The sequence below is a fragment of the Leucoraja erinacea genome, chromosome 4, assembly GCF_028641065.1.
Source record: "Leucoraja erinacea ecotype New England chromosome 4, Leri_hhj_1, whole genome shotgun sequence".
Lineage (NCBI taxonomy): Eukaryota > Metazoa > Chordata > Chondrichthyes > Rajiformes > Rajidae > Leucoraja > Leucoraja erinaceus.
Genome location: NC_073380.1, coordinates 48,755,993 through 48,780,639, shown reverse-complemented (window position 1 = coordinate 48,780,639; position 24,647 = coordinate 48,755,993). Strand labels below are relative to the sequence as shown.

Below are 24,647 nucleotides of genomic sequence, written 5' to 3'. Positions count from 1 at the left end.
GAGCAGTTGAGGCTGAAAATAATGTGTAGAGCAGTTGTACAGTGGAAAAGAAATCTACTGCAACTTGACAGCAATCCACAGCACTTCGTCCGGCTAAATTTAGTGAATGAGCTGCACAGGGTACATAAATGGCAAACTGATTTGCATCCAAAAAATGTTGCTGCATGCCATTGTAACGTCCGGACATGTTGGCAGCATTGTCGTATGACTGCCCTCTGCATTTAGCAAAATCCAATTTACAATCATCACATAAGTACTTCAACACCTGCTGTGCCATAGCTTCACCAGTGTGGTTTTGTAATTCCAAAAATGTGATAAATCGTTCAACTGGCTGTCCATCTTGCAAGTATCTGAGCACTATGCTCAGTTGGTCAACATGCGAAAGATCAGGCGTTGAGTCCACAGACAGACTGAAGTACCCAGAAACATTAATTTCGTCAATGATGACGGAGTGCACTTTCTTTGCCATTAACTAAATAAGTTCCTCACATATCGTTTTGGACAGGTACGAAGGGTTGCCTTTTCCAGCATTGCCATACCATGATATGTGAGCAGCCAAGAATGGGTCAAACTGACATCAATTCGAGTAGCCCCAAATAATTCCCATTATTGAAAGACCCAAATTTTTCCACTTTTCCTCGGAATGCCAATCCTCGTTCAGCCAGTGTGCAAATGACTGCTACAACACGCCAAAGCACATTCTCCCAGTAATTGTACTCCTCTTCAATTTGTTTTTCCAGTGGCTGTGTCAAGCCTAAGCCTTGTTTCCGAGTTAAATATGTCAACATGGCATCTCGGTGAGTTGTACTTTTTTCATGGTTATCAATTACAGCAGTGTTTCACCAGTCGCTGAATCCTTCATTTCTAGCAAAATGCGTTGACCCCTTGGGCGCAAATAGTTTACAAACAAAACAATAAACTGATCCTTTTGAAGGAGAGTACAACAGCCATTCTCTCTTGTAGTGTTCACCATTGGCTTTTATTCCAAAAAAGATTTTCTGTGAACAGTATCTCTTTGGCTTCCCACTGATGAAATTGTGACACGATTTGTCAAATGGCCCATTGTGGTGCTGACATTCACTGGGTCCACAAGCAACTCAATAAGTCACATCATCACCATAAAATTCATCCCACAAACCTGGGTCCTTAGCTTTGTTCATTTCATCCTTGGTCAGTTCTCTAAACTCCTTGGACAGTTCAAAAGCATTTACACATCTTGTCGTAGAACTAGGTCCAGGTTGTGGCACTTCATCATGTGCAACGTCACCATGAAAATCTGGCCTTGCACCAACACTGCCTGTTTCTGATGAAGGAGATAGATTTGATTCACTTGCTGTCTCTGAAGACTAACACTGGTTTTGATCTGGATCATCTTTCTCTGCAGTTTGTAAGAAGAAATCTGTCAGCAGCTTTCCTGTCTTGGCTACAACAGACAGATTATTTTGCTCATTCTCTTTTGCACGTTTTCTCTTTTGCGCACCACTCAACTGAACACGCTTCATTTTTGACGTTTACATGGGGCTGAAATTAAAAAGGGGCAGAGAGGGTCATTGAAATGACTGTCATGACAACTGAATTTGGTTCCATCACTTTTAAACACATGCTATGACACTGCACCTCGCCAACAAAAAATAGCTTAAATCAGGCAAAAGTGGACACAAAAAGTCTCAAAAAAGATCGACAGATAAGAGACGACTATGTATACTAATTAAATAAAGGATCATTGAAGCTGTATGACATCTTACCAGTGCAGTGGTCTTAGATTTCCAAGGATATCGCACACATCATGTCTGAGGCACAGAGGTCAGTCGAGAATATTCCACAACAGGAAACATGTGACAGTGTTAATGATCTTACTGACCGACAGAGGTCAGAGTGCACCTTGTGGTACACTTGGGATGATAACCCTAGGATATAACCATGATCAAGAAACAGAACATTATGATCAATTTGCACTAGTTTTATCCATTTTTTTTTTTTTTACAAATCTTCATTCGTTTTTTTTCTTTTCACCCTTTTCCCAACTTTGTGGTGCCCCCTTTGGCCCTGGTGCCCTAAGCACGTGCTTAGTCTGCTTAATGGTTAATCCGCCCCTGCCTGGACCGTCAACATCACGGCGACAGCCAAGAAAGGACTTCAAAGGCTTCACTTCCTGAGGTGCTTGAAGAGGGCACGTATCCCACAACAGCTGCTGGTGAGCTTCTACAGGTCAACCATCGAGTCAGTTCTCACATACTGCATCACAGTATGGTACTCTGGCTGCACCGCAGAGAACAGGAAAGCTCTCCAACGCGTCATTAAGACTGCTGAGAGGATCACATGCACCCAGCTCCCCAGACTGGTGGACATCTACCGGACCTGCTGCATCCGGAGGGTCAAGGGCATCATTAGAGACAGCACACACCCTGGACACTGCCTCCTCACCCCCCTGCCCTCAGGAAGACGATACAGGACACTGAGCGCCCGCACGACAAGACTAAAAAACAGCTTCTACCATAGAGCTGTGACACTACTGAACTCTATCCCCCTCCCACACTGATTCCCCCCCTCTCTCTCACACACCCGCCCATACTCCTATATGTTTATAGTCTAATTTTTTTAATAGTTCTTTTTTAAACATATTTTATACTCATATTCCTGTGCAGCTGGAGGACTGCTCCAACAAAATTTTGTTGTTTTGTACAATGACAATAAAGATTATTATTATTATTATTATTATTATTATTATTATTATATTTATTATTATTTACACTGAGTGACAGGTGTGCAGCTAATCATGCTGCTATTAGGATTGTGAACAGTGAATGGGGTAAATCTTTGAATGAGCTTTACTGCCACTTGCATCCTCCATCACAACATCAGTTCGCTCAGCCCTCAAAATGCACAAACAATCCAGAGGAAAATTCTTGTTTGGGAAAGACTGTCTAGCAGGAAATGTCATACTGCAGATGAACAAACTTCGGTACAAGAATGGAAAAGGGGACACAAAAGGATTTGTTGCATTTTTGGATTAAAGGAACAAGGTGGCCTCCCACGGTACCGTGGTAACAGATTACATATACTTTTCCATGTTAGTGGCAAGATCAGAGAACATTATGATGACTTTGTTGCCCTGCTGAATAGCGGAACATCCTGTGGGGGGTTGAGAAGCGCCATCCTCCATGACTACACCCAGGCTGAAGCAAAAGTAGAACTTCAGATATTAAGCTTACTTGGCAAATATCTGACTGGGCCTTGGATGAAGCGCTTCTACATTTCAAGCCAGAATCCGATCAACCATGTTGATGGCATCAAAGTGGTTAAAGGGGTAATTGCTGCTCTAAAGGAAGCCACAGAAAATCCAGAGAACTTGATATTGGCAAGGGAAGATTTCTTCGGTGAGGAGGTGCATCTTGATGCCACGTTGACAAAACTTTGGGAGCTACCAGTACATCCGCAGTTCAGTACAAAGATGAGGAGCTGTCTTCAAGCTGTCATCACTGTGTTGGAGAGGCAGTATAGTAAATACTTTGTTCAAGAAGGAACTGCAGATGCTGGAAGATCGAAGGTACACAAAAATGCTGGAGAAACTCAGCGGGTGCAGCAGCATCTATGGAGCGAAGGAAATAGGCGACTTTTCAGGCCGAAACCCATCTTCAGATTGATGGGGGGTGGGGGGGAGAAGGAAGGAAAAGGGGAGGAGGAGGAGCCCGAGGGCAGGGGGATGTGAGGAGACAGCTCGAGGGTTAAGGAAAGGGAGGAGACAGCAAGGGCTAGCAAAACTGGGAGAATTCAACGTTCATGCCATCCGGACGCAAGCAACCTAGGCGGAATATGAGGTGCTGTTCCTCCAATTTCCGGTGTTGCTCACTCTGGCAATGGAGGAGACCCAGGACAGAGAGGTCGGATTGGGAATGGGAGGGGGAGTTGAAGTGCTGAGCCACCGGGAGTTCAGGTAGGTTATTGCAGACTGAGCGGAGGTGTTCGGCGAAACGATCGCCCAACCTCCGCTTAGTCTCCCCGATGTAAATCAGCTGACATCTAGAGCAGCGGATGCAGTAGATGAGGTTGGAGGAGATACTGGTGAACCTTTGTCGCACGTGGAATGACTGCTTGGGTCCTTGAATGGAGTCGAGGGGGGAGGTGAAGGGACAGGTGTTGCATTTCTTGCGGTTGCAACGGAAAGTGCCCGGGGAGGGGGTGGTACGGGAGGGAAGGGAAGAATTGACAAGGGAGTTGTGGAGGGAGCGGTCTTTGCGGAAGGCAGACATAGGGGGAGATGGGAAGATGTGGCGAGTGGTGGGGTCACGTTAGAGGTGGCAGAAATGGCGGAGGATTATTTGTTGTATTTGCCGGCTGGTGGGGTGAAAGGTGAGGACTAGGGGGACTCTGCCCTTGTTGCGAGTGCGGGGATGGGGAGAGAGAGCTGTGCTGCGGGGTATGGATGAGACCCTGGTGCAAGCCTCATCTATGGTGGCAGAGGGGAATCCCCGTTCCCTGAAGAACGAGGACATTTCCGATGCCCTGGTGTGGAACGTCTCATCCTGGGAGCAGATGCGGCGAGGCGGAGGAATTGGGAGTAGGGGATGGAGTCTTTACAGGGGGCAGGGTGGGAAGACGTGTAGTCCAGATAGCCATGTGAGTCAGTTGGTTTGTAGTGTATGTCGGTCAGAAGTCTGTCCCCTGCGATGGAGATGGTGAGGTCAAGGAATGGTAGGGAAGTGTCGGAAATGGTTCAGGTGTATTGGAGTGCCGGATGGAAGTTGGTGGTGAAGTGGATGAAGTCAGTCAGCTGACCGACATCTCTCTCGTCCAATCGGCGCCCTCGATCATCAATTCTACCCCCACTGTCTCGCGGAAAGTGGAGAATTCTCCGGGTTTTAAAATCCGGATTACAATCCGGATCGTCCCCCACCTCTCAAAACTGGCTCCCCATCCCCCCGGGCCCCCCGGGAGAGAGGAAAAAACTAGGAAATAAATTGAAAGAGACTGATTTAAACAGCATTCGCAGAGATGATCCGAATTTGGACTACTCCATATATGATGATCTACAGGACATTCTTAATGGGAAAATAGTGGGCAGAAAGGCATGGTTTGAAGAGCAAAAACTTGTAGTTTACAATGCCAAAATTGAAAAGTTGAGAAAAAAAAAGGTGTGCAGAGCTGCTTATTGGTTGCAATCTGAGGAGTATAATGTTACTGATTATGATATGCCAATGTACCAGCTAGCAACTGATCTTCTCCATACAGACTTGGTCTTTTGCTCGAAATTGTAATTTATTTACCTGTCTGTTACGGACTTACAGCATATAATACAATAATATTAAAGTTCTGAATTTTTAAATTTTCAAGGCAATCTGGGTGTTTATAATTATTTCTGTCACAATGGTCAATTTTGTAATTAGCTACAATTAGGTAACTAACTAATTATATGCTTTAATTTCAGGTCATCCAAGTAAGATGTTTCATATTTGTTTCAGAATGCTTCAATCTATAATAACTGAAAATTCAGTTATCTTAATTTTTAAGAAAGTTATGGGCTTTTGACTGTCCTTGATCACAGCTTTTGTGTTAAGTTAATGGAAAAGCAATAGGGAACAAGATGCTAATTTCCGAGTATGAAAATTACCATAACTTTTTTAATACTAAAGATATGAAAGTGAATTAGGTATCAAATTAGTTATTTTTATGCTTTATATGATGGGATAAATTACACTTGGTTTTTAAAATCTCAAAATTTTGTAATATTCCTAGTTGGTGAGGATTTTGAAAGGAAATACAAACAAATATGTTTAGCAAGATAATTTTTTTTAATTGTCGTAGGGAAAAAAGAATGAGCAAAGATAATGTGGGTCTGTACAACAAATATAGGAAATATTGTAAATGAAAGCAAATTGCTTTCAGGGCGGCATGGTGGCACAGCAGTAGAGCTACTGCCTTACAGCGCCAGAGACCCCGGATTGATCCTCACTACGAGTGTTTGTCTGTATGGAGTTTGTACGTTCTCCCCGTGGCGTGCATGGGTTTTCTCCAAGATCTTCGGTTTTCTCCCACACTCCAAAGATGTACAGATTTGTATGGTTAATTGGTTTGGTTAAATGTAAATGTAAAATTGCCCCAAGTGTGTTTAGGGTGGTATTGTGTGGGGGATAGCTGGTCGGTGCGGACTCGGTGGGCTCCAAACTAAACTAAATTAAACAAAGCACGGCAATATGACTGGGACTTTGGGGAAACAGATAAACAATAATAATGGGCAGAATTTCAACAAAATTAATCTAAACAGGAAAACAATATTAGTAAAGTTAACAACCCCAGAGATTGAAGATTTTCACCTCGGGGTTTTAAGATCGTAGATAAGGAAATTGCATGTTGTTTAAACCTCGTTCAATTTGAGAACTGTCTCGTCAGATTAGAAAATAACAATTGTACAAATTCAAAATTACATTGTTTATTAAGATTGCAGGGGAAAATAAGGAAATCATAAATTTGTTGTTGGAATGTTGTGGGAAGTTTTTGGAAACTATAATTAAGAACAGAATGACTATTCAACACTTAAGGCACAAATACAAGTATCAGTACAACGACTAAACACTTAAGGAAAGTTTGAGCAGATTAGAGCGAGACAACATAGATTTGTCATGGATAGTTGAAGTTTAATGAACCCAATTTGATTTCTTGCGAAGTAATTGAAGGCAAGCTATAGACTTGGTTAAAATATTGATTTGCTGGTAGAACACAGGCTCAAATAGGAAAGGAGTGACAAGTGCATGCTTCATTGCTAGGAGTTAGTTCACAAATGACCACATTTATGAAACTTAATTTCACAATTTTCCACAGCGGAATTTATACACACTGAGCAAGAAAAATGGCTACTTTAGCAATACAGCATGAAAACAGGACCTTCGGTCCATCGAGTCCGCACTGACCGGCATGCACCTCATATACTAGCACTCTCCTACACACTAGGGCCAATTTACAATTTTTACCAAGGGCAATTAACCTTCAAACCTCTTTGCTCCTATTCTCAATTACTCCACAGAGTAGGTCTACAGAGTGTGGGAAGAAACCAGAGCATCCAGAGAAAACCCATGCAGTCACAGGGTGAACGTACAAAGTTTGTACTGACAGCACCCGTAGTCAGGATCGATCCCCGGTTCTCGGGCGATGTAAGGCAGCAGTTCTCCTGCTGCACCACCGTGCCACCCTATCACAAGCCAAAACATAGACAAATTAGTTGAATTGCTCATAATCATAGCCGGTAAATTTTCCCTGTTCTTTCCTTTCTCTGTGCCCATTTCCGGCATCCATCAACATTGCATCTTTAAACAGCTTCCAAACTGCCGTGGTTAATAATTTCTGACCTTTATGCTTAATATCACGCTTTTCCCTTTTCTGAGATATTGCACCATGATCAGATTAGATTTCCATTATTTTTCCTAATATTTCATCCTAGTCTATCAGAATGTGAATTCTGCTTGTGGGGTTTATATTCCCTCATTTTATATTTTTACTCTGCTTTACATGTACAATGAGTGTGATTAAAACAAGTGATTTCACCCAGAAGAATAGTTCTGTACTTCTAACATGCATTGCTTATGTATCAACGGAGTCACTGTAAAATACATCTTTGCATTTCCCTGATGAATTGTCACTCCTGTACATGGAGGATGAATTTCAACAACTACGCCATTGCAGAGGATCGATTGCCTAATGGCTGAATTTAAGCTTATGATGATGATTCACAGGGAAATGCAATATTCTCTTACCTGCACACATTGTGTCTCCTGTCTTAACATCTTTAAGGAAAGGAGGAAAATAATATAGGAATTGACCTTACTTAGGGGTAAAGAGGAGCATTCTCCTCTCTAAGCCCTTTGGCTTCTGTGACTCATTAAAGGCACTTAACTTTTCTCTTCAAAGGACACAATGTGCTGGAGTAACTCAGCGGGTCAGGCGGCATCTTTGTCCGGTGTACCAAGGTACAGTGAAAAGCTTTTGTTGCATGCTAACCAGTCAGCGGAAACACTATTACAATCAAACCAACCGTAGTATACATACAGATACAGGAAACAGGGAATAATGTTTAGACAATAGACAATAGGTGCAGGAGTAGTCCATTCAGCCCTTCGAACCAGCACCGCCATATACGAGCCCAGCTGCTCCATTCTCTTAGCATATGACAGTCCCGCCATCCCTGAAATTAACCTTGTAAACCTACTCTGCACTCCCTCAATAGCAAGAATGTCCTTCCTCAAATTAGGGGACCAAAACTGCACACAATACTCCAGGTGTGGTCTCACTAGAGCCCTGTTCAACTGCAGAAGGACCTCTTTGCTCCTATTCTCAATTACTCTTGTTATGAAGGCCAACATGCCATTCGCTTTCTTCGCTGCCTGCTGTACCTGCAATTTTACTTTCATTGACTGATGAACAAGGACCCCAGATCCAGTTGTACTTCCCCTTTTCCTAACTTGACATCAATTAGATAATAATCTGCCTTCCTGTTTTTGCTACCAAAGTGGATAACCTCACATTTATCTACATTAAACTGCATCTGCCATGCATCTGCCCACTCACCCAACCTGTCCAAGTCACCCTGCATTCTCACAGCCTCCTCCTCACAGTTCACACTGCCACCCAGCTTTGTGTCATCTGCAAATTTGCTAATGTTAGTGCAAGATAAAGTCTAGTAAAGTTCGATTACAGAAAGTCTGAGGGTAGACGGTAGGCCAGGACCACTCTATAGTTGTGTCAATAGGATGGTTCAGTTGCCTTATAACAGCTGGGAAGGAAACTATCCCTGAATCCATTGGGGTTTGACCTGAAACGTCACCTATTCATTTGTTCCAGAGATGCTGCATGGGTTGAGTGAGTGGGCAGATGCATGGCAGATACAGTATAATGCAGATGAATGTGAGGTTATCCACTCTGGTGGCAAGAACAAGGAGGCATATTATTATCTCAATGGTGTCAGATTAGGAAAAAGGGAAGTGCAACGAGACCTGGATGTACACCAGTCACTGAAAGTAAACATGTAGGTGCAGCAGGCAGTGAAGAAAGCTAATGGCATGTTGGCCTTCATAAAGAGAGGATTTGCGTATAGGAATAAAGAGGTCCTCCTGCAGTTGTACAGGGTCCTGGTGAGACCATATCTGGAGTATTGTGCACAATTTTGGTCACCTAATTTGAGGAAGGACATCCTTGCTATTGAAGCAGTGCAGCTTAGGTTCACGAGGTTAATCCCCGGGATGGCGGGTCTGTCATATGAGGAAAGATTGGAAAGACTGGGCTTGTATTCACTGCAATTTAGAAGGATTAGAGGGGTTCTTTTAGTAACATATAAAATTATAAAAGGACTGGACAAGCTAGATGCAGGAAAAATGTTCCCAATGTTGGAGGAGTCCAGAACCAGGGGCCACAGTCTTAAAATAAAGGAGAGACCATTTAAAACTGAGATGAGAAAAAATGTTTTCACCGAGAGAGTTGTGAATTTGAGGAATTCTCTGCCATGGGCAGTAGAGGCCAATTCACTGGATAAATTTAAAAGAGAGTAAGAGAGCTCCAGGGCCTAGCGGAATCAAGGTATATGGGGAGAAGGTAGGCACGGGTTACTGATTGCGGATGATCAGCTATGATCACAATGAATGGCGGTGCTGGTTCGAAGGGCCACATGGCCTCCTCCTGCACCTATTGTCTATTGTCCTCAGTTCATGTGCCAGATATGTGAAAAGAAAGAGATTAGTTAAAACAAATGTAGGTCCCTTGCTGTCAGAAACAGGGGAGTTGATCATGGGGAACAAGGATATGACGGACCAATTGAATAACTACTTTGGTTCCGTCTTCACTAAGGAAGACATAAATAATTTGCCGGAAATAGCAGGGGACCGGGGGTCAAAGGAGTTGGAGGAATTGAGTGAAATCCAGGTTAGCCGGGAAGTGGTGTTGGGTAAATTGAATGGATTAAAGGTCGATAAATCCCCAGGGCCAGATAGGCTGCATCCCAGAGTACTTAAGGAAGTAGCTCCAGAAATAGTGGATGCATTAGTAATAATCTTTCAAAACTCTTTAGATTCTGGAGTAGTTCCCGAAGATTGGCGGGTAGCAAACGTAACCCCACTTTTTAAGAAGGGAGGGAGAGAGAAAATGGGGAATTACAGACCAGTTAGTCTAACATCGGTAGTGGGGAAACTGCTAGAGTCAGTTATTAAAGATGGGATAGCAGCACATTTGGAAAGTGGTGAAATCATTGGACAAAGTCAGCATGGATTTACGAAAGGTAAATCATGTCTGACGAATCTTATAGAATTTTTCGAGGATGTAACTAGTAGCGTGGATAGGGGAGAACCAGTGGATGTGGTGTATCTGGACTTCCAGAAGGCTTTCGACAAGGTCCCACATAAAAAATTAGTATACAAACTTAAAGCACAAGGCATTGGGGGTTCAGTATTGATGTGGATAGAGAACTGGCTGGCAAACAGGAAGCAAAGAGTAGGAGTAAACGGGTCCTTTTCACAATGGCAGGCAGTGACTAGTGGGGTACCCCAAGGCTCAGTACTGGGACCCCAGCTATTTACAATATATATTAATGATCTGGATGAGGGAATTGAAGGCAATATCTCCAAGTTTGCGGATGACACTAAGCTGGGGGGCAGTGTTAGCTGTGAGGAGGATGCTAGGAGACTGCAGGATGACTTGGATAGGCTGGGTGAGTGGGCAAATGTTTGGCAGATGCAGTATAATGTGGATAAATGTGAGGTTATCCATTTTGGTGGCAAAAACAGGAAAGCAGACTATTATCTAAATGGTGGCCGATTGGGAAAGGGGGAGATGCAGCGAGACCTGGGTGTCATGGTACACCAGTCATTGAAGGTAGGCATGCAGGTGCAGCAGGCAGTAAAGAAAGCGAATGGTATGTTAGCTTTCATTGCAAAAGGATTTGAGTATAGAGCAGAGAGGTTCTACTGCAGTTGTACAGGGTCTTGGTGAGACCACACCTGGAGTATTGCGTACAGTTTTGGTCTCCAAATCTGAGGAAGGACATTATTGCCATAGAGGGAGTGCAGAGAAGGTTCACCAGACTGATTCCTGGGATGTCAGGACTGTCTTATGAAGAAAGACTGGATAGACTTGGTTTATACTCTCTAGAATTTAGAAGATTGAGAGGGGATCTTATAGAAACTTACAAAATTCTTAAGGGGTTGGACAGGCTAGATGCAGGAAGATTGTTCCCGATGTTGGGGAAGTCCAGGACAAGGGGTCACAGCTTAAGGATAAAGGGGAAATCCTTTAAAAACCGAGATGAGAAGAACTTTTTTTTTTCACGCAGAGAGTGGTGAATCTCTGGAACTCTCTGCCACAGAGGGTAGTTGAGGCCAGTTCATTGGCTATATTTAAGAGGGAGTTAGATGTGGCCCTTGTGGCCAAGGGGATCAGGGGGTATGGAGAGAAGGCAGGTACGGGATACTGAGTTGGATGATCAGCCATGATCATATTGAATGGCGGTGCAGGCTCGAAGGGCCGAATGGCCTACTCCTGCACCTAATTTCTATGTTTCTATGTTTCATCAGTCATAGGAGCAGGATTAGTCTTCTCCACCATTCAATCGTGGCTGATCTGTCTTTCTCTCTCAACCTCATTCTCTTACCTTCCTCACATATCCTTTGACAACCTTATTAATCAATAATATGTCAATCTCCACCTTTTCTGTTAAAGAGTCTATGGCAGCCATTCAGTAAAAGATAAAACGCAATGCCATTGCGACCCCGGGCCAGATCATTGCGATTCCACGCCGGCAGGGGCGGTGTGGAGCGCCAGGTCACTCCGGGCCTGCAGGGGGCGGTGTGGAGCGCCAGGTCACTCCGGGCCAGCAGGGGCGGTGTGGAGCGCCAGGTCACTCCGGGCCTACAGGCGGCGGTGTGGAGCGCCAGGTCACTCCGGCCTGCAGGGGGCGGTGTGGAGCGAAGCCGGATTACGACTCCGGGCCTGCATTGGTGCCAGACTCACCCCGGGCGGGAGACGGCGTTGCGGCGTGGCGTCACTACGGGCGTGCGCCGTGACGTCACTGCGGGCGGCTTCTCCCCCGTCCCAGGCAAAGATCTTTGGTCCCGGGAGCCGCCATCTTGGAGCGGGGAAGCGCCTGTTCGTCAGTCGGAGCGGAGTCGCTCGAGGGATGATGTGGTTTCACGCCCGAAGGGCGGTTTAATTTATGTCCCTGGCCTCCGCTCAGTGACTGCGACCTGGCTGGGCGGGGCTGGCGGGGAGATAGAGCAATGCTGGCTGCCCCGCACTGACCCCCGCCGCCCCCACAGCCTCCGGTGGCCCCGGCACCCGACCTGATGCGGCGGTGAGGACAGGCCTGAACCCGCCTGGAGACAAGGTGAGCGGCAATCGGGACCCTCCAATAATCACGGCCACGACCTGCGTTACTGCTCCTTGCCGGTCCGCCCTCTTCACCCACATCCCGTCCCCTTTCCCCCTACCCCCACCAGATCATCCGCCCCCCACCATCACCTCCCCACCCCCAGATCCTCGCGCCCCACACCCGATCATCCCTCCCCCCCCCGCCCCCCCTCTCAGTCCCCCCCCTCCCCCTACCCCCACCCAGTTTCCCCCCCCAGTGCCCCGGCCACCCAGTCCCCCCCGGCCCCCACCCAGTTCCCCCCCCCTTCCTGCCCCCCCCCCCCAGCTCCCACGCACACATTGCCATGGTCCTTCCTCCCCACACTCAACCTGCCTTCCAGCCAGCCCCTTCCCACAACATTATCAAGACCTTTTCACTCAACTCCAGACCCTTTGTTCTGGACCCAGCTTCTTCCTCCTCCCCTACCCAGTCAACTCCTTTTGACCTCTCACCAACGCCCTCCCTCAGCTGTTTTTTTGATTATCCTTTTTCAGTTGTTCAGCCCAAGCCTTTTTTGTAACCCATTTACACCCTTGACCCCATTTGCACTCTTGTCTCCCATTCCACACTTCCTTTTTCACTTTCCTTGAATTCTCTCCATCACATTAAATGTTGTGATGTTTTGATGTGCACAATGAAAAGTTATAATGTGGAGCTGACTAAAAGCAAATTAGAGGCCGTGTTTAAATATTTAAACTAATTTTGGTGCACCGACCTATTTGAATCTTGTGTAACTGATTTGCTTGGGCATTATCACATTTGTTGTGGCAGAAGTTCATCTCTGATTGTGTGGATTGTGTGCATTAATTATTGTGTGCTTTTGCCTGCCCCAATTACCACATATAGTGTAAAAGCATTGGTAAAGTACAGCAGGTTTATACAGAGATTTCTTGATGACTTAAAATTATTGGTAACAAGCAGTGAAAGTTTTCATGGCATCCAGGTTCTGAATATTTTAAATTTGTGGCGAAGAAGTCTACACTGGAGATTTGCAAGTTTTAGCAAGTTGAGATTCACTGCAGGCTATCCGTTTGTTAAGTTTATGTTGGGTCCTTAATTTTGTTACTTAGTATATTAAGTTTTAAAACTGAAATTATGTCACTGAATGAGGTAATGTTATTACTGTTCGTAAAATATGAAACATATATATATATATATATCACCTATTGTCACTGTCTTTCTGCGAGTGCATTCAATAAATTGTGAAATGTGTTGAAATTGGGCTGTTTCTGTCCCCCTCTTCACACCACAGTGTTTCTGGCTTACTGCACAACGTGCACCTGTTTTACGTTCCCTCGGGCCCAGCGGGTACCCTGAGAGCAGGTTTTGATCTCTCCAACACGTGGCCAAAGTCCCTTTTTGCTTAAATTTGGGTCAGACAGATGTCGCCATCACTCCCTTGCCTCAGGATTTATGTGGTTTAATGAGGCAGTTATTGTGTTAGTCCCAAACATCCAAGACAGTATGGCAACGTGCAATGATTTACAGATTGAGAAACCATGCTTGCAGATTTATTTCGAATGTAGTGAATGGTAATTATCTTTTATCACGGAGTTTTAAAAATTCACTTACCTATGACTGCACCTAACCTTAAAATTTTCAACCGTTCAGCCAAACGTTCAAAAGTTCATCAAATTCATTGTCAGGTCTGCTCATAAGGTCTGGGGAGGTGCATCCTGAGAGTCAAGCATAGTCTTTCTGAAATAAGTTTTTGATTTTTGATTGTAACTGCACAAGAACACCCCTTAAATTTCTTGCATATTTATCGTGGTCGCTATGGTTGGTTATTCTCTGAGGTGGCTCGAGTTGTAAATATCGACACAATGGAAAATAAAACTGAAGCTCGAATAAAAACAAAATACAGGCACCTCACGTTTTATGCAGGGATAACGTTCCTGAAAAGCAGCGCGTAATTTAAAACTCTTAAATTATGAGTTTAAACTGACGTAAATTTACGCACGTTATTTCAAAAGCGCATAAATCAAACATGCGTAAAACACGAGATGCCTGTACTGTGAATCGGCTGAAATAAACAAAAGATGTTAGAAATAGTTTCAATTAAAAGCCGTCAGCTGAAATGTTAACTTTTTCACTCTCTACCGTTGCTATCAAATCGTCTTATCTGTTTGATGTTTGTGCAATTCACTTTTGTGTAGTGTTTTTCCTAGTGAATGATGTGCAAAAGGCTAGTATTTTGAGTATGCCAGTTAATTAGAGGAGCATACGGAATGTTAGCGTTTATTGCTAGAAGATTGAGCACTGTAGGGAGGTTATGCAATCGCATGGGATCCAGGCAAGCCACCTGGATTCAAAATTGACTTGGTGGAAGGAGTCGGCTTGTTGTGGCAGAATACAGAGATAACAATCAGCCATTTAAGTCAGCTGATGCAAAACTTTGTTACCCTACGCATTGAGGGTTCCTTAAGGTTGTGAAAGTGAAAGAGGTTGATTGTTTTTAAGGCAGAGGTAGGTTGTGCCATAATAGGATGAAGGGTTACCGGATGCAGGTGGGAACGTGGAATTCAGATTACAATTAAATCCACCGTAATGTTGAGTGGTAGCACAACCTGGAGGGGCTGAGTGGCCAACTCTTGATCCTAGTTTGTGTTTGTACGTGCATTTATGATTTTGGTTTTGACTCCGGACAAGAAGACAAGCCTTTTCCCAACTGAAAAATCACAAGGACTTGAGCTGAGTTTTGAGTTTTAAAATTCACTGAAGAAGAGCCTCAGTCATAAATCCACAATCTCATTGTCCATTTTGGGAAGAGTAGATTGTGTCAGGGAATTTCAGTGATGCTATAGTCGCTGAAGGTGGATAGCCCAAATATGGTAACCACAAATAAATCTTTCCAGAGTCTGCCACAGGCAAAGTCATTCTCGATATCATCTTCAATCACTTCCCCCTTCAGATTATCTTGAAACGGTGTCTATCCATTCCCTCCTGAGATGCTGTCTGATCAGCTGAGTTTTTTGCTCAAGATTCCAGTATCTGCAGTCTCTTGTGTCTGCACTGTGCATTCCATCCAGATGAAGAGATGGTGAGCATGACCATTGTATGTGGCGTTTTTTGCCCTCTCTAATGCCTTTGACCTCATCAATCAAGAGAGATTGCGGCATACTCCTTTCAAATTCAGCTGTCCACAGGCAATAATAACAATTTTACATTTGCAGTGTGATGGCATGCCAGACATGATCTTAAAACATAGGTCCACAACAGACCCGATCTCAGTTAAAGCCAGTGTTAAGTAAGACTATTATTGTGCCAGTCCTTTTCTCAATCTTGTTGCAATGTTGCATCTCGTCTCTAACTAAAGTTTCCAATTGGGTGTTGTTAAATTTCTGTACCAATGGGAAAACTGTTCATCTGATAGCATTTACACTCCAGAAACAAGGCACCAAAACCTCATTAGTCAGACGGAGGTACGCTGAAGATGATTTGTATCGGGCGAGTTGTGGGTTCTTGTTGACTCGCTCACTGAAGCGGACGAGAGGATGTCTTCCACTTGATGTCCGAAGAACAAAGGCTCTGCCCTGCTGCATAGTACTGGCCTCCACCAATAAAGGCTCACAGTGAAACCCTGGAAAACACAGATCACTTTCCATGAATCAGGATATGTCACTCAGGAAACAGTCATTAATGATGACATTTATGGGCTCTAGACCATTCTTTGATCATTTGAGGGAAGGGATATTTGAAGATCAAGAGCTTGGCATGAAGCATATTCATGGTTTATTGTGAGGCAATTATCACTGCCTTTGTACACGCTTCAGATCTGAGTTACCTGGAGCAAATGCTTTGTGGTGTTTGGGAGGTGCTATCAACACCACATCTGCAAAATCTTCCAACTTTACTTGAAAGATAAAGCAAGCCAATGTCAGTTCTCTCTCAGCTAACATTCCCAGCATTCAAGGACCTAATTACACTCATTTGGCTTTTGCACAGGCCACATTGTTGATATAATTTAATTGCCACACAACCAAGGTCGGTGGAATTTGGGTTGCCAGCAGCGGTACAGTAATAAAGAACACACAACCACAATAAAGGCACAGAACTTGGCCAATCCTCCTCTATTTTCCCCCGTGGTCGGGACCGCCACCCTCCACAGCCGTTGCTGTGGGCGTCCAGATGGTAAGGGACAAAGTCAAGGTGAGTTCAGGATCGGCTCTTCCCAACCAGAGACCGCGGCTTCAGGCTGGTGTAGGCAGCAGGCCGGCGGCCTGGTACCAGAAACCTTTAACCATACACTATTTCAAATTCTGTTAGGCAAAGAGATTGCCAGGTAAATGTGGTGAAATAAATGTGCTCAAAGCCGCTTTGAGAAAAAATGCAACGTTCTCACTGAGTCATGAGGATTCCTTGCCTGTGACTTAAACTGCAGAACAAGCATTTGGGGTGGTATTAAAAGACCTCAAGTTCATATAAGTGGGAAAAGTGAACAAATCACCTTGTGGACTTTTCACCACCTCCCGCCGGACGCGAATCCCTTGTCCCAACTGTACTAAAAGTCTGCATTTCCTCCAATGCCTTTTTAGCTGCCACAGAACCCACAAAATCAGAGCTTTTTCGTAATAAAATACAGTGGATAATTTCTAAAGAAACTGGGCATGCAGGGACATTTTATATATCTTTAACAAAGAGCAGCCTTTTTCCAGAGCATGTTCTTCAGAACACATGCCAAACTGGTGAGAAAATGTTTGCTTGACACACTATCTGAAAATAAGCAGTCTTTTCATTCATATCTGTCTTTGTAGCCCATGTTTTCTTGTTTCGGGTTCGTATAACTGTGTGGGAGATTTGAATATCCAGCTCTGGTTTCATTGACATTGTTACCAAAGGTACTAGAGGTGCTCCTCTAGTATCTTTGATTGGTACGCCCCTGTCCCACTATCACGACCTAATTCGCGACCTCTGCCAAGTTTGCCCTTGAGATCGTAGGAGGTCTTCCTCATGCTCGTGAGTGGTCTCCGTGTACTCGTGGCATCAAGTAGGTTGCGGCATTTTTTCTAGCCTGATAAAAAATGTCCACTAGTTTAATAAAAAAGGTCGGTATGGGAAAAATCTGTACTTTTTACTCGTAGGTAGGTCATGATGCTAGTCGTAGGTAGTGGTAGGTGGTCGGAGGCAGTCGAAGGTAATAGCTTCGGGGTGAAAAATAGGTCAGTAGGAAAAAAAAGTGTTTAAACAGCAGAACGTCACCCTCTGTCATTCTAAGGCATGTTCATTCATAGCTGGAGAGTTTTTTGGAGAGGTGACTTGTGTTTTAGAGATGGCACCAAAATGGCAGCAGCGCGGGGGGAGGGCACAACCCTAAAAAAAAATGGCCATGCAGGTGTTGCCCACCCAAGAGGAGGATTGGCATGAGGTGATGCCACAGGAGGTAATAGTGCAGGAGGAGGTAATCCAAGGACAGGGACAAGAATGGCATGCTTGTCATCCACTGCCCCACATGTGTGCTTAAAGTTCCATCTTTTGACAGCCCAGCACCACTCTCTTCCAGTCATCTAGTATACTGGGACAGTCCATTATATCTCCATTCACCCATTGAGACCTCTTCTTGTGCTTCCTCTTCACCCTTGCTCTTCCCCTTCTGCCTTTCTTAAAAGGCTGCTGAAGCAAAAGGGCTACAGCAAAACAGAAGTAAAACGTACATGTTCTAAGCCAGTCTTCAACATAGTCGAAGGAGGTCTTCTTCATAGTCGTGGGAGGTCTTCAACATAGTCGAAGGAGGTCTTCGTCATAGTCGTGGAAGGTTGATTTTTAGGTCGTTTAAGGTCGTTAGAGGTTGCGAATTAGGTCGTGAAAGTGGGACAGGCCCCTTGCATTCCTGAGTCATGCCACTACATAGCTACACAATAGATGGGATAGGATTCATGTGGATTCACTGTCAGGCATTCAAACCACTGAGAAATTACTGCCTTTGCTGGCTGTAAGGTATTAACAAGCCGCTAAGTTTGTAATGGATGGCATGGAGTTATGCAAGCTGCCCAGCACCTTGTGCCCAACCTGTTTTTTTTCGGCAACTGCCGCCGATTTTTTTTGGCGACTGCCGGCTTCGTATCAGTATCGCCAACGATTTTGAACATTTCAAAATCCAGCGGTGACAAAAAAATGTTGCGACACTTGAAAAAACACCGGGCGTTGTCACGCTGCAAAGTTTTTTGGTGACCTTATACATGGTGCCGGCAGTGCCTGATACATGGTGCATGCCCTTAACTCAGCGGGTCAGGCAGCATCTCTGATGCTGCCTGACCCACTGAGTTACTCGGTCTGTCTCAAATATTTATATGGCTCATACAGTTAGGTTGACCATTGGTGGCCAAAGGATAGTATTGCTATTTACTTTGAATTAAATGTTTCAATCAAATAAGAAGTACACATTTTAATATCTAGCATGTATTATTTGTAATCCCAAGGAATGATGATGCTATGAATGTCAGAGTTTGAATCTTTTACGTACAACTTTGTAGAAACTACTGGGTATCATAACAACAAACAAAGTAAGACTTTCAGTTTATGTGGAAATTTGGTGTGCATGCCTGTGTACGTGCGTGTTCATACATGCTGGATGATGTTGGCATCTAATGTTACATAGCAAAGTGGTTGCTTGTCTGAACATTGATACGAAGTAACACTTCAAGAGAATCAGATGTTTGTTACACAGAGGCTATTCGGCCCATTGTATTATATCTAGCCAAAAACTGGACTGCAAATCTAATTTGTAGTTTATCGAAGTGCTCATTTGATGCGTTTTAAATGAGGTGAGGATTTCTGTCTCCACTGTTGTTCCAAACAAGAAGCTCTGCTACTTGCTGAGTGAAGGAAGTTTTCTTTGACTCCTCTCTAATTGACCTTAAATCTATGGGTAGGTGTTAAAGAAGTTATACCACTCCAACCAGCTCTTCCACATATCTCTTATTTTCTGCCCTCGCAATGTCCTTTTGCATATTCCCTATTCCCTTTGTTTCTTGATGCATTTCTACTAGAGTAATGATCAGAGCTGCTGTGTAACAACATGTAGTTACAGAGGGTGCTTCCTCTTTTCTCATTTTTAAACAAAGGTGTAACAGGAAAAACGTTCAATTTCCTATCAAAGCTACTAAATTGGTAGTCTGAGAAAAGATGGCTGTTTGAAGATCAAGATATCAAACCGAGCAAAAAGTCCAACGTGCAGCAGTGATCCCGGTTCACGTATACCTTTGAGATGTGAACTACTCACAACAGGCACCTCAAAGACACTGGAGATTCCACCGAAGCAATCTCTGCAAAATCCACCAGCAAGATAATATCAATACTCGCAACATATCCCAAGACCATATCCTCAGCACTGAGGCCCAAATTGCACTAATTGCTAAGACATTGTAGGAAGCTAGGTAGGAAATTGCACTGATAGTTATATCATCAATAGCCATAGATGGGGTACCGGAAGACCGGAATGTGGCTTATGTTGTGCGTCCATTTAGGAACTACTGCAAGCAAAAGCCTAGGAGATACAGACCAGTGAGCCTTGCATCAGTAGGGGTAAGTTATTGGAAGGATTCTGAGAAAAAGGATCTACCAGTTTGGGTTGGACTATCTGCTTACTGTTTCAAGAACCCCCTTTGGATACACTTCACGAATTCTGCCCCATCTTAGCAGGGCTCTCGCTTAACTTTCTTTCCCTGTTGCCAGCAGGGCAACCTTGACAGCTTTTTAGGTTGCCAAATGACATTTCAGGTGGTCATTTAAGACGGTTTGCATGAAGCGTGTGATAATGTGCTTGGATGAAGTGCGTAGTTACCAGTTGGAATTATGCTCAATGAAGCATTCACATATTATGTTCAAGAAGGAACTGCGGATGCTGGAAAATCGAAGGTAGACAAAAGTGCTGGAGAAACTCAGCAGGTGCAGCAGCATCTATGGAGCAAAGGAAATAGGCATCGTTTCAGGCCGAAACCCATCAGTCTGAAGAAGGGTTTCGGCCCGAAACGTTCCCCATTTCCTTCGCTCCATAGATGCTGCCGCATCCGCTGAGTTTCTCCAGCACTTTTGTCTACATTCACATATTATTTCTGCTTCAAATAAAGTCACAAACTAAACATATTCACCAATCAAGACATTATATATACCGCAATGACATGCAGCAAAATTATAATACAATATCTCAATTATTTTTACATATTGCAATTGATGAAAGCATGTTTTCTGTGAAGGACCGAAAATTACCATGACATGGCCATAGCATGGGTCGTTATTGCTATTGGCACAAAAACACTCTCACTTCCCACATAATTTATCCACAACAAAATATACAGATTGCAAGGAAATTTCTAAAGGCATTTTATGATAATAGCTGTTAAAACTGACTATACCCATCTGACAGGTTAAACACTACACTAACTGACAAGAGATGGTCAAAGGACATAACTGCAGCAAATGTTCTTTTGGTAATATGTTTAAAGGTGTCAAAACAAATAATAACATTGGGAATTAAAACACATTTGATTACATTCCGTTATCAAACATCGTCAATGTTCGCTCTGAAGACCATGAAGCACAATAGGGTCAGGGTGTGTGTGAATCAGTGCGGGGTGGATAGATGGAGGTGGGGGGTTTGAGAAGGCAATCAGTGCGGAATGGATGGATTGAGGCAGGTGAATTAGTACGTGTTGGTTGGAGTATATAAAATTGTGAGGGGAGATGTCAGTGGTGTTGAATGGGGGTATCAGTACGGGATGGATGGGAGGCATCAGTAAAAGATGAATAGAGAGATCACGGGATGAACGGGATCAGTACAGGATGAATGGGGGTAGACAAAAATGCTGGAGAAATTCAGCGGGTGAGGCAGCATCTATGGAGCTAAGGAAATATGCAACGTTTGAGGTCGAGGCCCTTCTTCAAACTGTTCCTCCCATTCTTCTTGAATGGGGGGGATCAGTACAGGATGGATTGGGGGGGTGTCAGCACAGGATGAATGGGGGGATCATTACAGGATGAATTGCGGGGGGGGGTCAGGACTGTGGATCGGAGGGTCTGTGCAGGATGAATGAGGGGATCAGTACAGGATGCATGAAGGGATCAGTACAGGATGCATGAGGGGATCAGTACAGGATGCATGAGGGGATGAGTACAGGATGCATGAGGGGATGAGTACAGGATGGATGGGGGGAGAAGTGCAGGATGGATGGGGAGGGGGGTTCAGTACAGGATGAATTGGGGGACCAGTGTAGGATGGATGGGGAGGGGGGTTGGCAGGAGAATCAATGCTAGGTGGGTAGGGTGATGAATAGATTGTCAGTGAGGACTGAATAGAGGAGGGAATGGGGATCAGTGCGGGATGGAGAGGAAGGGTCCCATGATAAGAGGGGGGCGTACGAGAGAGAGAGAGAGAGGGTGGGTGGAAGGTGCAGGGGAGGAAGGAAGGTCAGCGCTCCTTGGACAACATCACCCCGCTGCCTTGGCTGTCCCTGTCCATCGCCAAAGTGCCGCCGTCTCCCCTCCACCAGCTGACAGGAAGATGCGGGGCCGAGCGGTGCAGCTGAAAGATCCTATAGCAACAGAAGCTTTTCATTGTACCTCGGTATACGTGACCCCAAACTAAACTCGGTTCGTAATTTAACCTAAAACGTATGGAAAGTCATTCTCATAGGATGCAATCGAGCTTTGACAGTTTCAGACTTTTGGGTACATTGATGATTATGTAGCTCTTTGCTGGAGAATTCTTCTATACTTGCCCAAATGCACTGCACCCAGGATAAATCGTTGCCAACTTAAATCCATGTATCTTTGTTTTTTTTTCCATCCAATAATTTAAACATTTGTCATCTTGAGTTCAGATAATTGCCAAGTTATGAAGTTTCTTTTTTATTTAAAAATCACTCTTTATTCGATACAAGCATTATAATAAATTCAAAATGTAAATACTTCTGGTGGAAGACTATTTTGCTTTTCTTTATTGTGTTCCATTGCCACAAAGCAAGGTCATAAGGGAGGCATTAGTTAGTCACATAGCATCAGTTCTAAGTTGAAATTATGTATTTTCTTTTTAACAGATGTTTAGTGACATGTGACAGGTGCCGCTTTTTATAGGCAAAAAGAGAAACGTATAAATGCGCAATATTTAATTAGAATTGGTTAAGTGCAATGTAACAATATGCATCTTTATTAGCGTTGTAAACTTCAGTAAATATCGTCCTAAAATATTTTAATCATTCAAATGTCATTGTGTTCTGTGAGTAAATTTCTGGAAAAAGCCGGCTGACCTTGCAAGTAACTTGGTATGTAGTTGCTTTGTGTTTACAAAGTAACTATGGTATTGTCATTTAGTTGTGGGACAGTACAAAGTGTTCATTGGTAATTGTTACTATTTTTTCCAGTATTAGATGAAATATTCAAAGGATGGCTTAAAGTAAATGTGAAACACTAAATATGTCTGGGTCAGCATTTTTTCTGGACAGCTGCTTTTGTCTTTTTTCTTATTTTCGTTTTAAGCAAAAAAAGTCAGAAGCTTAATACATGTGTCTTTTTACAACACTGCACACAACAACGTGACAAAGTGGGTCAAATTTCAAATTCCTTCAAAAAAGCACTTTATTGAGTTTGTGATTACATATCAACAAAAAATGTAAGAAAAGATAGCATATTGATGGCAAGTTTCCGAAAATGGCATCGGAATACACAAATACATTTTGTGTAACGGTTGTCGCGTGGTGTCCACCAGTGACCTGGTTGGCACAGTAAGTGCACGTATTTCTTATTCCTTTCTATGTTTATGAATACCACATGGAACAATAAAATTGCAAACACCGTTTCCACTTCATTCATCTAATCATGTAGTAGAATACTGCATCCATCTGAGTGGACACTGCAACGCGTGTTACACATCATACACACAAACATATGTTGCGGCAGGCACTCAAAGGTTTGGTGTCCCAGAAAACGAACGTTACATTATTAGTGAAAAACAAACATTTTCACCAATGTGATCTAAACAGTACATTACCTTATGGATTGGAGCTATCAATGGCCGATGATTCGTCAGAAGGTTTGATTTGGGATGATTTTTTTAGATTTTTTAGTAAGTAAAATTTCTCCATAACTGTCATTGTGAAACTTCCAGACGAAGGAATGAAGTTAGCGACTTGGTTCTTATGAAAGGTAAACAAGAGATAAACAAGTTGCCAAATGGAGGATTGGCTCAGTTTCTTAGTTTTGATTTTTTTTGGTTGATTTTAAAAAGTCGGAAAATATATCGTCGCGTTGCGTTTTTGACACCACAATGTTTATGATATATTAAATTGGAAAAAAAAAAAAGAAAAAGAATTAACTTGCCCAAAAATCGGTACTACCATAGGATACCTCTTTGGGTTTTTGAAAAGCATTAGAGGTTTGGAGCCTCCATGGTTTAACTTACGAAGGTACCGACCCTGATAACGATGGTTGTGACAATGGACACAAAGCACAACGACCATTACGGGATCTTTACGGTACTGTATTAAATTTATGTTACTCTATTTTTCTCCTGGTATTGATGAAGATATTAAGCCCAGATCTTTGTCTAAACGTATATGTGTGAGGGGCCATATGAAGTTTATTTATTAATTATATATTCATGACGAAATTCATGACTAAATGTGACAGTTTTTAATGACACATTTTTGGTGTCCAAATTGGTGGTAACGCGATGATAAAAATTTGTCTCATGAAAAAAGTTTTTGACTTTGTCTTGAAGTTTTCTAATTTACATCTGTTATTTATAAGGTTTCACGTGATGGGTAGATTTTCAAACACCTGAATAATAATCTCATTCCTCAAAATTTCTCCAGTATTGTAAAAAGACACATATCCTGTAGGTAGGCCAGAAGTAATTAGATAAAATCTTTGAAAATGTTAAAATGTCATAATGGAAAGAAATCCACAAGTGCACATACAAATGCATGGCCATTCATACGTGTGTACACCAACTTGCTAAATGACCAATAGATGGAGTAATTTTACTTCGGAGTCACGTGAGTGACTACGTGAAGAAGACCCCTTCCAGGCGCACACGCATCATATCGTCAGACGCATAGCCGCAGCGACCGGTTGTAGAGGAGCAAAGCCCCTCCAAGCGGTGAGTGCAAAAAGCCTGAAGTGGTTTCACTTTCGCTTTCAGGTCGCTTTCTTCCAGGAGACTTTGTGCTGTGTGCCAGACAAGTCTAGAATGGAGAAAGTGCGAAAAGGCATGGGGAGGCGTACCACAGGTAAAACTCACGAGGACCGCGGGTCTGAGAGTAGCGGGCGCCAGATT

General features: G+C 43.5%; 1 protein-coding gene across 2 annotated transcripts in view; it reads left to right on the top strand.

Moving 5' to 3' along the window:
- Window positions 1-12,199: 12,199 nt before the first annotated feature.
- Window positions 12,200-24,647, top strand: part of yes1 (YES proto-oncogene 1, Src family tyrosine kinase) — a 55,771-nt gene continuing 43,323 nt past the window's right edge. Inside the window, exon 1 of one of the 2 annotated variants that reach the window (XM_055634197.1) lies at window positions 12,200-12,355. The gene's annotated coding sequence lies outside the window, so the exon portion shown is untranslated. The remainder of the gene's footprint in view (window positions 12,356-24,647) is intronic. The other variant, XM_055634199.1, reaches the window with a different exon arrangement.